Source organism: Triticum aestivum, chromosome 3D (assembly GCF_018294505.1).
Source record: "Triticum aestivum cultivar Chinese Spring chromosome 3D, IWGSC CS RefSeq v2.1, whole genome shotgun sequence".
Lineage (NCBI taxonomy): Eukaryota > Viridiplantae > Streptophyta > Magnoliopsida > Poales > Poaceae > Triticum > Triticum aestivum.
The window spans coordinates 442,282,552-442,296,338 of record NC_057802.1 but is presented as its reverse complement, the minus strand read 5'-3'; the positions used below and the strand labels follow the sequence as shown (position 1 = coordinate 442,296,338).

At 45.8% G+C, this 13,787-nt stretch overlaps 1 pseudogene; it reads left to right on the top strand.

The window, feature by feature from the left end:
- The window catches only part of LOC123076350 (probable LRR receptor-like serine/threonine-protein kinase At1g51810), a 57,122-nt pseudogene extending 43,635 nt beyond the window's left edge, over positions 1-13,487 (top strand).
- The last annotated feature ends 300 nt before the right edge of the window (positions 13,488-13,787 follow it).

The window sequence follows — 13,787 nt, the reverse complement described above, 5'->3', positions numbered from 1 at the left end:
GCGGCGGCGCTAGGGTTTCGGCGGCACGGGTGGGCTGGGCGGCGGTGGTGGGCTGCGGGGCAGGGGGCCCCGGCTTATAAAGCCCACCCGGCCGGAGTCCCGGTCGGGTACGGCCCGGAGTCGGCTTCCCTTTTTTTTTAAATATTCCGACGTGTAGAAAAAGAAAGAAAAGAAATAGTAAACCGACTCTAAAAATCCCGAAATAAATTTTTCCTGTCCTCTAAAAATATACCGGACAAGGTGAACATTTATTTGGGCCTATTATGCAATTTTGAAAAACGCATATTTTTCCTAATTCAAATAAAATAGCAATAAAATCCGAATAACATCAAATATTTGATTTTAATATTTTTTCCTCCAATATTTCATTTATTTTGGAGAAGTCATATTATCTCCTCTCATATATTTTAATATGAAATATTTTTGGAGAGAAAATAAATTAAAACCAAAATGATCCTTGTTTCAACATTTGATAAAAATCAAATATGAAAAAAAACGTGAAATCCCCAACTCTCTCCGAGGGTCCTTGAGTTGCTTAGAATTTCGAGGATCGCGAAACGAAATGCAATAAAATATGATATGCATGAATGACCTATGTATAACATTCCAAATTGAAAATTTGGGATGTTACAAACCTACCCCCCTTAAGATGAATCTCGCCCTCGAGATTCAGGTTGGCTAGAAAATAGGTGCGGGTGGTCTTTGCTTCAGTACTAGGAAAAGGCCTGCTAGTGGCGCACCTGTTGTGGCTACTAATGGCGCACTACAGGTGTGCCACTAGCATCACGCCATTAGAATTTAATACTACCAGATACTAATGGCGCACAGGGGAGTGCGCCATTAGTATATCCCACGGATTACTATGTGACTTAGTAATGGCGCACCACATAGAAGTGCGCCATTACTAACATTTTTTTTCAAAAAAAATCAATTTTTTTTATTTTTTATTTTTTCTTAATCTCGGGTCACTATGGCTTAATCTCGGGTCAATATGCTTAATCTCAAGTCAAATCGCATTAAGTGGTCAAACTTACCGGAAGGTCACCCATCCTCACACTACTCCAGCCCGAGCACGCTTAACTTCGCAGTTTTATCAAACCCCTCTATCAAACCCCAGCACCACCTCACTTAACAGGCACTTGTTGATATATCTATCATATCAATCCTATTAAACCTTGTTGATGTCTAGGACTTTGTTCATGTTCATGAGTATGATGAAATTTTGAAAAATATTTCAAACTTCCCGGTCATATTACATATCATTTTTTGAAAAAAAATTCCAAAAAAAAGTTCAAAACCAATTTTTTTTCTGTTACTAGTGGCGCACCTAGCAAATGGTGCGCCACTAGTAAGTTTGAAATTTTTTCAATTTTTTCCCCTCTAGATCTTAAAAGCACCGTAATTTTTTTCTGTTAGGTTTTTGAGGATTTTGAAAATGTTTAACGGGGTTCCCCCGGTTAAATTCGGATGTAACTTTTCGAGTAGATGATTTTTCATATAAAAAACTTTTTAATCCGAGTTCGTATGCAAAAGTTATGCCCATTTTACAAATTCCACAGAGATTTTGCAAATAAAATCGAAATTCATATTTGTAAATTTTCCCAACAAGTAGACCACATATCACATGGGAAACTTATTTTCTTTTATTTTTTAACTGAAAAGGCGGTCTAGGGGGGTGCATTTGGTGGATTTTTGGGCCAAGTTAGTAATGGCGCACCGTGGGAGTGGTGCGCCATTACTGGTGCGCCATTACTAGTTCAACTAGTAATGGCGCACCACACACACGGTGCGCCATTACTAGTTTTGAAAAAAAAATTGAAAAGAAAATTGAAAAAAATTACTAGTGGCGCACCGTGGATGTGGTGCGCCATTACTAGTTTAACTAGTAATGCCGCACTATCCCCTGGTGCGCCATTACTAGTTTTAAAAAAAAATAAAAAAAAATTTGTTACTAGTGGCGCACCGTGGATGTGGTGCGCCATTAGTATTTGGACACTAATGGCGCACCAACACATGGTGCGCCATTAGTATTTAGTAGTGGCGTACAACATGTGTGGTGCGCCATTAATGTCAATATTATCTATAGCCCTTTTCCTAGTAGTGCGTAGATCATCCTCTCGTTCCCAGGTGGCTTCGTCCTCGGTATGGTGGCTCCACTGAACTTTGCAGAACTTGATAACCTTACTGCGAGTGACTCGGCTGGCAAACTCAAGAATCTTGACTGGTTTCTCCTCATATGTCAAATCACTATCCAACTGAATCGCTTCCAGGGGCACTGTATCTCTCAGAGGAATATCGGCCATCTCTGCATGGAACTTCTTCAACTGGGAAACGTGAAACACATCATGTACTCCCGACAGTCCTTCGGCTAACTCCAACTTGTAGGCAACCTCTCCCATGCGTTCCAAAACACGGTATGGTCCCACAAATCTCGGAGCTAACTTTCCTTTAGCTCCATAACGTTTAACTCCCCGAAGAGGTGATACTCGCAGATACGCTCTGTCTCCGATTTCATAGGCTACCTCCTTGTGTTTTGAATCTGTATAACTTTTCTGTCTGGACTGAGCTACCTTCAGTCTATCCCGAATCAGTCTAACCTTCTCTTCAAATTCCTTAATCAAATCCGGTCCAAACAACTGGCGGTCTTCAACTTCATCCCACATCAACGGTGTTAGGCATCTTCTTACATACAGGGCTTCGAAAGGTGCCATCTTCAAACTAGCCTGGTAGCTGTTGTTGTACGAGAACTCCGCGTAGGGCAAGTTGTCATCCCAACTAGATCCATAATCTAGCGCACAAGCTCTCAACATGTCCTCCAGAATCTGATTGACTCTCTCGGTCTGTCCATCTGTCTGCGGGTGAAATGCTGTATTGAACTCTAGCCTGGTTCCCAAAGTCTGGTGCAGCTGGTGCTAAAACTTTGAGGTAAACTGTGTTCCTCATCTGATACGATGGTCCTCGGAACTCCGTGCAGACATACGATCCTGGTCATGTATATCTTGGCCAACTTCGCACTTGTATAGGTGGTTTTCACTGGGATAAAGTGGGCTACTTTGGTCGAGCGATCCACTACTACCCAGATTGAATCATATCCCGATCGGGTCCTAGGTAATCCGGTGATAAAATCCATGCCAAGCTTATCCCAGTTCCATTCGGGTATCGGCATAGGCTGCAGTAATCCTGCTGGCTTCTGATGTTCTGCCTTCACTCTGTGACATACATCACATACGGCTACATACTCGGCAATATCCTTCTTCATGACAGTCCACCAGAAATGCTCCTTCAAATCCAAATACATCTTGGTGTTTCCGGGGTGTGTCGAGTATGGCGAGTCATGAGCTTCCTGTAGTATCAACTTCTTGATCTCTGCATTATTGGGCACATATATCCGGTCCTCAAACCATAAGGTGTCGTGCTCATCCTCACGAAAACCTTTGGCTTTCCCTTCACTCATCTTCTCCTTTATCTCGGCAATCTCCTTGTCATCCTTCTGAGCTTCTTGATTTTTTCCCAACAATGTAGACTGAACTTCCATTGCGGCGACATAACCTCTGGGAACAATCTCGAAACGTAGCTCCCTGAGATCCTCGGCTAACTCCTTTGGCATCCCTCCGCTTACGAGGGTGTTAACATAACTCTTACGGCTCAAAGCGTCTGCTATGACATTGGCCTTGCCGGGATGATAGTGCAGCTTCATGTCGTAATCCTTTATGAGCTCCAACCATCTCCTCTGCCTAAGGTTAAGCTCCTTCTGTGTGAAGGTGTACTTCAAACTCTTGTGATCCGTGTACACATCGCAATGGTTTCCAATAAGAAAATGTCTCCAGGTCTTGAGCACATGCACCACAGCTGCTAACTCCAAATCATGCGTGGCATAATTCAACTCGTGCGGTTTCAGTTGTCGTGAGGCATACGAAATAACTCTCCCATCTTGCATAAGTACTCCTCCAAGTCCTAAGCGAGAGGCGTCGCAATACACTTGGAAATCCTTGCGTATATCCGGCAGAATCAACACTGGGGTTGTAGTCAAACGTTTCTTCAACAATGCCGTCATAGGCTTCGCAATCTTTGAAAAATTCTCAATAAATCTCCGATAGTATCCCGCGAGTCCAAGAAAACGGCGGATCTCTCCGATTGAGGTGGGTGCCAACCACTTGGTGACTGACTGAACCTTGCTGGGATCCACTGCTATACCTTCTCCTGATATAACATGTCCAAGAAATCCAACTTCCTTCAACCAAAACTCACATTTGCTGAACTTGGCATACAACTGGTGTTCCCTAAGCTTCTCGAGAACCAAACGCAAATGTTCCTTGTGCTCCTCTTCATTCTTCGAGTATACCAAGATATCATCTATAAACACCATGACAAACTTATCCAAGAACTCCATGAACACTTTGTTCATCATACTCATGAAGTAGGCAGGGGCATTAGTCAATCCAAATGACATAACCGCATACTCATATAGCCCGTACCTTGTGGTGAAAGCTGTTTTAGGTATATCCTTCTCCCGGATCTTCAGTTGGTGATATCCTGATCGCAGATCAATCTTCAAAACACCTTAGCACCTTGCAACTGGTCAAACAAATCATTGATCATCGGCAGTGGATACTTATTCTTGATTGTTACTTCATTCAAAGCACGATAATCAACAACCATCCTTAAGGATCCATCCTTCTTCTCAACCAAGAGCACTGGGGCTCCCCATGGTGATGAACTTCTTCGAATGTAACCTTTCTCCAATAACTCCTTAATCTGCTTCTTAATCTCCTCCAGATCGTTTGCGGGCATCCGGTATGGTCTCTTCGATATAGGTCCGGTGCCTGGCAACAGCTCTATCAAAAACTCGATATCTCGATCTGGTGGCATGCCTGGTAACTCCTCCGGAAATACATCCGGGTAATCCTTTACTACTGGCACTTCCTCCTGAACAACTCCCGTGAGAGAATTTACTTGGGTCCTCCTTGGCGCATGCCTGGATACATACTTGGTCCTTTTTCCCTCTGGGGTGGTGAGTGAAATTGACTTACTCGCGCAATCGATGTTTCCTCCATACATCGATAGCCAATCCATTCCTAGTATCACATCCAAACCTTGTGACTCCAAAATTATCAGGTCTGAAGGGAAAACATGGCTTCCAATAGTCAATGGCACCTGAAAACATCCTTGACTTGCCATATATTCAGCTCCTGGCGAACTTACTAACATTGGTGTCCTAAGTACCTTAGTGGGCAACTTATACTTATCCACGAATCCCCTTGATATGTATGAATGCGATGCACAAGTATCGAAAAGAACAATTGCAGTAAAAGACTTAACCAAAAACTTACCAATAACTGCATCAGGCTGCTCCTCAACTTCCTCCACGTTCACGTGGTTCACTTGTCCCCTATTGAAAGGGTTGGGCTTCTTCCCAGCGCTTCCATTGCCATTGCCATTCTTTGCTTCAGGGCACTCAGTGGCATAGTGTCCAGTCTTCCCGCACTTGAAACAGGTAATGTGACTTAGGTCTTTCTTGGCGGGTGTGGCTGGGTTAGATCGGTTCTGATTGTTGCCTGCTCCATTCCCTTTTCCATTCTTGGAGCCATTGTGGTTGTGAGAACTTCCTCCATTGTGGTTTTGGCCTCCATGGTTATGGACAAGTCCTCCCGAGTTCGGGGTGAAACGAAGCTTCTGCTGAGCTCCAGAATTGTACTTCCCTTGTCCATACTTCCTCTTGCGGCTCTCAATCTGCTGCTGCTTCCCTTCAATCATAAGGGCCTTGTCTACCAACTCCTGGTGGTTGTTGAATGTTGCCACCATCAACTGCATGCTCATCTCATCGTTCAGCCCTTCCATAAACTTATCCTGCTTCGCGGCATCTGTGGCCACATCATCAGGGGCATAATGAGACAACTACTAAACTCATCTACGTACTGAGCCACAGTATGATTTCCCTGGCGTAAGTTGCGAAACTCACGCTTCTTCATGCTCATAGCTCCAGTTGAGACATGGGCTCTGCGAAATGCTTGCTGAAACTGATCCCAGGCAACATTGGCTATGGGAAAAGTGGCTGTGTAATTCTCCCACCATGAGGCTGCGGGTCCATCCAACTGATGTGCGGCAAAACACACCTTCTCTGCATCCGCAACCTGCGGTGGTCAACTCCCTTCCAATCCTGCGTAGCCAGTCATCCGCAACTATTGGCTCGGTGCTACTGGAAAACACCGGTGGTTGTAACCTCAGAAAACGGGCTAAGTTATCAACTAGAGGAGGGTTGTTGTTGTTCTTGTTGTTGTTGTTGCCTTGGTTCTGGACTACTATCTGCATCAAGGCATTTTGCTGATGGATCAACTGGGTGATCTCCGGTGGGAAGACAAATCTAGTGTCACGTCTTGGAGGCATCTGAGGGGTTTTAGAGGGAAGAGATTAGAATAGAAAAGAGGTCTAGTGAGAAAGCACTACCCATATGCACATGAGACAAACACAATCATATCACTCAATCAAACAAGCAAGGGCATACAAACGGTCTAGAACTATCGTTACAGTGCTCGGACTATACTATTTACATGGGGGAAATACCACTGATCATATGGTGGTCTACTAGAAGTTTTGATTGGTGGAAGACTCCATGATATCCGCTCCAGCTTCGTCTTCAAAGTCATCATCACTATCGTCGGGGTCGAAGTCGGTGTCGTCGATGATGATGTAGTTTTCCGGGCAAGTGGAATCGTCGTCTTCTCCTCCTGGCGCGGGGTCTCCCATGAATACTCCGATCTTCTTTATCAGGTCGTCATTCTTCTCCAACAGGGTCGTGATTTCCTCCTCATATCCATCGCGTGTAGACTTTATTTCCTCCTCTAACTCGGTGATCCTTGTCATTGCCTTCTTCAAATCTATCATGCCTGCGCACATCTGATTCTCCTGGCGTCGAATGTGCTGGTTTAACTCCTGGATGAATGCTGCAATGGACATGTCCTTCCTGGTGCTGACTATTTCCCATTGCTCATCTCGGCGCCCACAAATCTGGTAGATAGTATCCTTGAGATCCTTGTGGTAAACTTCTCCAATGCGTCCCATGGTGATGTGGGCTGTCATGCTCTTGTCTAGACTCCAGCTGGGTGCATCAAAGGAAAACTCTATAGGCTCCGTGACTGGCGTGAATGTCCTTCCCGGAACTTGAACTTGAATCATCCAGCGCTCCTCTTCGGGTAAAGTGGCGTTGTAGGTCCCGGTGAAGCTTGGTATTCCAATGTTCAGGTATCTAGTGACTTCCTTCAAGTGTCGTCCAAAAGGGGTGTCTTCATCCGGTTGCGCAAACTTGTTCCTCGAATCCGCCATCCTAACGAGTAGAAAATGGAAAGGAGTCAGAAATGAGTAGAGAAGAGTGACATATGGCTTTTCTTAGTGGTCGTGTCGTACATTCAGCATGTGCTCTGATACCATCTTGTAGCGACCCGACCTCAGACGGTCAAGTCTATGTGCTTCAGTGTCATCCCTGGATCGGTAATGCTGACACACACAGTACTCGAAGGATTTATAACACAGTTGCAATCACACACTTATTACATCGAATGTCTCAAAGGATAACTTATTACAATAAATATGGCTTAAGGACATCTAATACGATAACAGCGGAAGGCTTGGAAGATAAAGTGAGTCCATCATCATAGCTGAGTGCACGACAACGACCTATTGCACCTTTACTTGTCGTCTGAAAAGTCTGCAACATAATACGTTGCAGCCCGAAAATGGGTCAGCACATGGAATATGCTGTCAATATAACACAGTAGAGCAATGAATAGATAATGCTATCACTATATGCATATATGGCTGGTGGAGGCTCTAAGGTTATATGATTTTTGCGAAAAGCCAATTTTTTCCTACAACAAAGGAATAAATTTTATTTAACTATCATGGTAGTTGTTAAACATCGAGAAGGTTCCTCCAACTAAATCCCAATTAAAGGTAATTATCAACCCAACAAATTAAATTAGAGTGATGAGATACAGTAGGATAATCCAAGAACTAGATACTCAAGATGTCCATAACCGGGGACACGGCTAACCATGATTAGTTTATACACTCTGCAGAGGTTTGCGCACTTTTCCCCACAAGACTCGATCGCCTCCGCTGGATTTCTCGCACTACATGGTGTTTGAGAAACGGATGACCGAGACATAGTCTTTCAGAGACATTAACTCTTTACTCTGGGTGGACGGTTACACCTACTTTCCCTCTACATGTGCTAGCCCACCACTGAAAGAGGTCGCCTCCGCTGGATTTCTCGCACTACATGGTGTTTGAGAAACGGATGACCGAGACACAGTCTTTCAGAGACATTAACTCTTTACTCTGGGTGGACAGTTACACCTACTTTCCCTCTACATCTGCTAGCCCACCACTGAAAGAGGTCATGCAACATACTCAACTCTGCCAGAGCCCATAATGGCTTGTGGCTGACCACGGAAGTTTCTAGCATGAATAATCGTATGATCCCTCTGAACCTGGGTGGCAGACCGTAGGATGATCACACGGGTACTCCGGGATATTCTAGGACAACACTGGATTCTCCAGGTGCCCAAACAAGCAATCCACCCAGATGTGTATTAAAGTTGCCACCTTAAGTTGAACGAATAATTAACAATCTCACATCTGTCATGGAATACACTCAAACCCAATCCACATCTACGAGCATGGCATAGCAATATAAGCAATACGTAGAAGTAACTCCCAAGGGTTTGATATTAAAACAGGTAATAGGTTCTACCTCATCATATACTTCCCAAACCCACATGTTAACAGGCCCTCGCTCCGCGCCCCCCGCACCGGTAATAGGTTCTACCTCACCGCGCCCCCCGCACCGGCCCTCGCTCCGTGCACCTCTCCCGTCACGCTGCTCGCGCCCGCGACGCCCAACCTCTACCTCCGCCGCCCCCTGTCTGGCGTCCGCTCCGGCCACGCGGCCCCAGAGCTCTGCTCCACACGGCCTCGCCCCACCGCGCCTCCACCGCGTGCTCGCCCGCCGCGCACGCCCCTACTCGCGATGCTCACCGCGCCCCGCCAGCCGAGCTGCTGCGCCGCCGCTCGCCTGCTCCCGCGCGTCGCCCCGTTCCCCCACCTCCGGTCAGGCGAGCCCGCCTCGCCGTGGCCTCGCCCCGGTCGCCTCAGGCGGCCGACCTCGCCCCGCTCCCCCTCGGGCGGGCTCGGTCCCGTGCTGTTACGCCCGCGCCCGGAACCGCTCCTCAGCGCCCGCGCCCGATAGGTCTTCCCTGGCCACAGACATGTGGGGCCTAGCCCCAGAATGTTATTAAAAAAGAATTAAAAATAAATAAATAATTAATTAATAAAAATAACTAAAATATTAATTAACTTAATTAATTCTGATTAGATTAGCCTAATTAACTATTGTTAATTAACTTACAGCGTATGACATGCGGGACCCAAAGGTCAGTTTGACCCAGTCATCGTCCTGTTGACTGCTGACGTCATGATGACGTCAGCATCCACTGTTCTGGATAATGTTGAATTAAAGTAATTAAATAAATTCTAAAAATTAATTAAAACTTTAGAAAATCATATAAATTAATCTATAGCTCAGATGAAAATACTTTGTACATGAAAGTTGCTCAGAACGACGAGACGAATTTGAATACGCGGTCCGTTTGTCCGCCACACGCCCTCTGGTTCATGCAACTTTTTCCCTCCGGTTCATCTGTCCGAAAACGCGAAACACCGGGAATACTTTCCCGGATGTTTCCCCCCTTCGCCGGTATCACCTAGTACTGCGTTAGGTCACCTCTAACACCGCATATTGTCATGTTATGCTTTGTGATGATTTGATTGCTCCGTTATTTATTGTGTTCCCCCTCCGTTACTTCTTTCCGGTAGACCCCGAGACTGTCGGCGGCCCCCGATCGACTACGGTGTTGATGACCCCTCCTTCTTGGCTGAGCTTCCAAGCAAGCCCCCCCCCTTGATCACCAGATATCGCCTATTCCTTCTCTCTACTGCTTGCATTAGAGTAGTGTAGCATGTTACTGCTTTCGGTTACTCCTATTCTGCTGCATAGCCTGTCATTGTTGCTACAGTTGTTACCCTTACCTGCAATCCTAACTGCTTAGTATAGGATGCTAGTTTTCCATCAGTGGCCCTACACTCTTGTCCGTCTGCCATGCTATACTACTGGGCCGTGATCACTTCGGGAGGTGATCACGGGCATATGCTATATACTTTATACTGTTACATTACTTATGATACTGTTCGGAGATGGGGGATGAAGGGGCAGGTGGCTCCATCCCGGCAGAGGTGGGCCTGGGTTCCCGACGGCCCCCGACTGTTACTTTGTGGCGGAGCGACATGGCAGGTTGAGACCACCTAGGAGAGAGGTGGGCCTGGCCCTGGTCGGCGTCTGCGGTTACTTTAAAATAACACGCTTAACGAGTTCTTGGTATTTGATCTGAGTCTGGCCATTGGCCTATACGCACTAATCAACTACGTGGGAACAGTTATGGGCACTCGACGTCGTGGTATCAGCCGAAGCCTTCGTGACATCAGCGACTGAGCGGCGCGCGCCGGGTTGGACCGCGTAACACAACTTCCTTTGAAATGGAGGTTGCTAGGTCTGCTCTCCGGCCGCGTACGCAACATGCAGGTGTGCAATGGGCGATGGGCCCAGACCACTGCGCGCATAGGATTTAGACCGGCGTGCTGACATCTCTGTTGTGCCTAGGTAGGGCTGCGACGTGTTGATCTTCCGAGGCCGGGCATGACCCAGGAAAGTGTGTCCGGCCAAATGGGTCGAGCATGTTGGGTTATGTGGTGCACCCCTGCAGGGAAGTTTATCTATTCGAATAGCCGTGATCTTCGGTAACAGGACGACTTGGAGTTGTACCTTGACCTTATGACAACTAGAACCGGATACTTAATAAAACACACCCTTCCAAGTGCCAGATATAACCCGGTGATCGCTCTCTAACAGGGCGACGAGGAGGGGATCGCCGGATAGGTTTATGCTATGCGATGCTACTTGGTGAACTTACCATCTACTCTCTTCTACATGCTGCAAGATGGAGGTGGCCTGAAGCGTAGTCGTCGACAGGATTAGCTATCCCCCTCTTATTCTGTCATTCTGCAGTTTAGTCCACCGATATGGCCCTTTACACATATACCCATGCATATGTAGTGTAGCTCCTTGCTTGTGAGTACTTTGGATGAGTACTCATGGTTGCCTTTCTCCCCCTTTTCCCCCTTTCCATTCTACCTGGTTGTCGCAACCAGATGCTGGAGCCCAGGAGCCAGACGCCACCGTCGACGACAACTCCTACTACACCGGAGGTGCCTACTACTACGTGCAGGCCGCTGACGACGATCAGGATTAGTTTAGGAGGATCCCAGGCAGGAGGCCTGCGCCTCTTTCGATCTGTATCCCATTTTGTGCTAGCCTTCTTAAGGAAAACTTGTTTAACTTATGTATGTACTCAGATATTGTTGCTTCCGCTGACTTGTCTATGACCGAACACTTGTATTCGAGCCCTCGAGGCCCCTGGCTCGTATTATGATGCTTGTATGACTTATTTTATTTTTAGAGTTGTGTTGTGATATCTTCCCGTGAGTCCCTGATCTTAATCGTACACGTTTGCGTGTATGATTAGTGTACGGTCAAATCGGGGGCGTCACAATCCTACTCATGCAATGTGTGAGGGTTGTAGCTAATGCATAAAAACTGGGTAATAAAGGGATATGATCAATGTGTTACTTGCCTTGCTGACGATCCGCAAAACCTAGTGACTCGTAGTAGCACGCTTCGCACTCCGGGAATTCTATCGCAAACAAACAATAACATACATAAGCAATCAAGCAAAGATGTACGGGTAAAACTCAAATAAGAAGATCTAACCAGAAAGTTCACCTTAAGAACTCCGGTTTGCAAAAAGAATCAAATCAAACGGAGCAACAGAACTCAAACGGCGAAAGAAACAAAATCCGATTACTAATCTGGACTAAAGTCAAATCTTACAGTATCAAAATCTTGTTCAAGTTGGTTAAACAGAAAGAGGGCTTCGAGACAAAGATCTAGGCGCTTGAATCGCCTGATTCCGATAAACGAGCGAAATGTTATACTAGAACGAAAATCGGATCAGAAATCGCGATCGAAAATAATCGCGAAAATTCCGAGAAAAAGAAAAAACTGACGAACAGGCTAACGAACGAACGTTCGCTATCTGTGACTAACTGGTGAACGGCATTCGTTTAAACGAACGAATGGACGAACGTCCGCAAAATAAATAAACCGACGGAAAAACTGATCTAAGAAAATAAACCAAAAAAACGGGGTTAACCGAAGAAAACCGACCGGTCAACGGCGAGATCCGGCACGGCGGCGGCGGCTCCGCCGACGGCGGGTGGCGGCGGCGACAGCGGCGGCGGCGGCGTGAGGCGGCGGCGACGACGTTAGGGTTTCGGCGGCGCGGGTGGGCTGGGCGGCGGTGGTGGCTGCGGGGCAGGGGGGGCCCCGGCTTATAAAGCCCCCCGGGCGGAGTCCCGGTCGGGTAAGGCCCGGAGTCGGTTTCTTTTTTTTTAATATTCCGACGTGCAGAAAAAGAAAGAAAAGAAATACTAAACGGACTCCAAAAATCTCGAAATAAATTTTACCCGTCCTCCAAAAATATATCGGACAAGGTGAACATTTATTTGGGCCTGTTATGCAATTTTGAAAAACACATATTTTTCCTAATTCAAATAAAATAGCAATAAAATCCGAATAACATCAAATATTTGATTTTAATATTTTTCCTCCAATATTTCATTTATTTTGGAGAAGTCATATTATCTCCTCTCATATATTTTAATATGAAATATTTTCAGAGAGAAAATAAATTAAAACCAAAATGATCCTTGTTTCAATATTTGATAAAAATCAAATATGAAAAAAAAGTGAAATCCCCAACTCTCTCCGAGAGTACTTGAGTTGCTTAGAATTTCGAGGATCGTGAAACGAAATGCAATAAAATATGATATGCATGAATGACCTATATATAACATTTGGAATGTTACACAGATATTTACAGCTTCGGCATCGTGCTCTTGGAGATCATCACTGGCAAGCCCCCGGTGTTGATGGACCCTCAAACCTACCACCTACCAAATTGGTACGCCAAAAGATTGCCAAAGGCAGTATCCAAGATATCGTGGACAAGAAGCTATTGGATCAGTATGACACCAGTTCCCTGCAGAGTGTGGTGGACCTTGCCATGAACTGCGTCGAAAGCGCAGCCATGGACCGTCCTACCATGACCGAAGTTGTTTCAAGGCTAAAAGTGTTGCTGCCAACGGTTCCAAGTGAAAAGCAGTATGCTTCTGCGTCCTCTCGATGTACGAACTCCATGGATGCTGAAATGTGAAGGCAGTTCCAGTTGCTGATTTCTGAAGAAAGGAACGAGGAGAGCTCCTTCCGGTCTGGTTATACCGGTGGGATGCCAGAATTAAACCCTCTATCTGGACGGTGAAGGGAAAATACCAGCTGAGTTGTTGCATCTGCTTAGTTAAAGTTTGGTAATTTGCTATTGCGTTGTCATTGGTTGTTTATAAACTACAATTCTTTCGTTTTATTTCCAGTTCTCAGTCTTGCTTGCTATTTGGATGAGGAGTGCTTTTTTCCGCGACATTGGGGTTTAGTTCAAGTAATTTTGAAAAAGGAAGCATCTTCTTTCATGCGATGAGAACTCGATGATCTATTAACTGGCACTCGCACATTAGGGTCCAAACCAAATCTAAAACAAGTGGCCAGCTTAAACAATGCTGCTTTA